The 1,624-nt window shown below is 34.0% G+C and overlaps 1 long non-coding RNA gene across 1 annotated transcript in view; it reads left to right on the top strand.

Annotated features, from left to right (window-relative positions):
• Nucleotides 1-217: 217 nt before the first annotated feature.
• Nucleotides 218-1,624, top strand: part of LOC109951997 (uncharacterized) — a 6,715-nt gene continuing 5,308 nt past the window's right edge. The window contains exons 1-2 of the long non-coding RNA XR_002273691.1: nucleotides 218-273; nucleotides 1,147-1,210. This is a non-coding gene — a long non-coding RNA (uncharacterized LOC109951997). The remainder of the gene's footprint in view (nucleotides 274-1,146; nucleotides 1,211-1,624) is intronic.

The following is a 1,624-nucleotide window of genomic DNA, read 5'->3' as shown; positions in this document are numbered from 1 at the left end:
ATTCAGAGCGACATTATTATTTTTTTTATTTTTTATTTCTAGAAATTCAGTGGCAAAGACGTCAGTGCGGATTTGGCCATGGTCTAATTAAGAAATACCAAAAATCTTAGATTCACTGAAACAGACAGTCCTCAGGACCCCAGTGAAGCCGACAACCCGTAATGTCCTTGTTTTGTTTAGGGGTTGTCGACATGCTCGTTTACAGCTTTGTTGTGACGTGACGCGCGTGACTGCAGCTGCTCCTCACACCCGGGAAAGTTACAAGTAATGGAGGTAGGGAAAATATAAAACATGCTGATACCAGCAGCTTTATCAAATGGACAGCTGGCTTGTAGGTTGGTTGACACTATAGAGAAATATTTAGACTATAGTCAAATTATCTACATCTTGTGGTGTTGCTCAAGTGTATGCTGTTGTTCGGGTGATAGAAATGTTAGGTTAAGTAGTTTGTAAGAACAGCTATCATGAAACTTTTTCTTAATAAACTGGAGCATTTTCTAACCACTATAAAATACCTGGCAGGCACTAACAACCCAAACGTTGGTATAAACTAATTGTCAGGGCTATATTTTCACCTGCACAAGGACGTTTATGCTATAACTTAATTTAAATTTAGTATTTTAGCCTAATTATGCCAGCCTACAAGTTTCCCCGGTGATATACGGGTTCTACCGGGGACGTTTGAAGGGGCTACCAGTAGGTGAAATTAGCTGAGTACATTTAATGAGAGTAGTTACTGAACATAAGTACAATTTTAGACATTTTTACTCTAGTATTTCCCTTTCAGCTTACGTTTCTGAGGTAAATATTGCACTTTTTACTTCACCACATTTATTTGATACCCTAGATTTAGTTACTAGTTACTTTTCAGAATCACAATAATAAAACAAAAAAGCTAACGGTATAATCAAAAGAGTTTATTGTCCCTGGTATTTAAAGTCATTTAAATGATAAATATTAAATTTTAAACATAACAAAATAAGGTATTTGTTTACTCTTATTTAAAAGGAACTGATATTGGCAACAGCTGAACTTTTAAATGATGATTAAAATAACCTTTATAAACTATTTTCTTGAAAGATTTCATTGACCAGTGCTAAAATATGTATACACACTAAGGTGACTAAGTATTGCTTTTGAGTGCAGAACAAGAGAGGACGACAGGACCACAGATAATCTTTGAAACAACAAAAGAAACCTTAAACAACAGGTAAATCACGAAGCAGGTTATGATAAAGGGGCGTATTTTATGTTTTCTGGTATATATTTCTGTTGGCTGGCATGTAAACTAATAAATACATGAAATCGGAAAGAAAAAACGTTTTTAAAAGTTAAACATTTTGACAGGATAGGCCCAGTAATTGTTCACACCACACTTCGCAAACAGGCAGAGTTAATGTAGTAATGTACACATTTTTTTTCTTTATATTTGGACCAAATGTATTTTTTATCATTTTGTTTCGGCCTCATTTTGTTTTTTATTCAATAGTGAATGATTTAAAGTTTTAAACAAGCCAAATACTTGAAGTAATTCAGAATGGTGTTATTAAGATTATGGGGAAATGCTCTGTCTTAAACATGTGAAAAAGACATTGAAACAAGAAATAACATGACGTTGTAAGGC

Source organism: Monopterus albus, unplaced genomic scaffold, assembly GCF_001952655.1.
Source record: "Monopterus albus unplaced genomic scaffold, M_albus_1.0 scaffold8.1, whole genome shotgun sequence".
Classification (NCBI taxonomy): Eukaryota; Metazoa; Chordata; class Actinopteri; order Synbranchiformes; family Synbranchidae; genus Monopterus; species Monopterus albus.
Note: the sequence above shows the minus strand (reverse complement) of the source record. Positions and strands in the feature narration are given on the sequence as shown.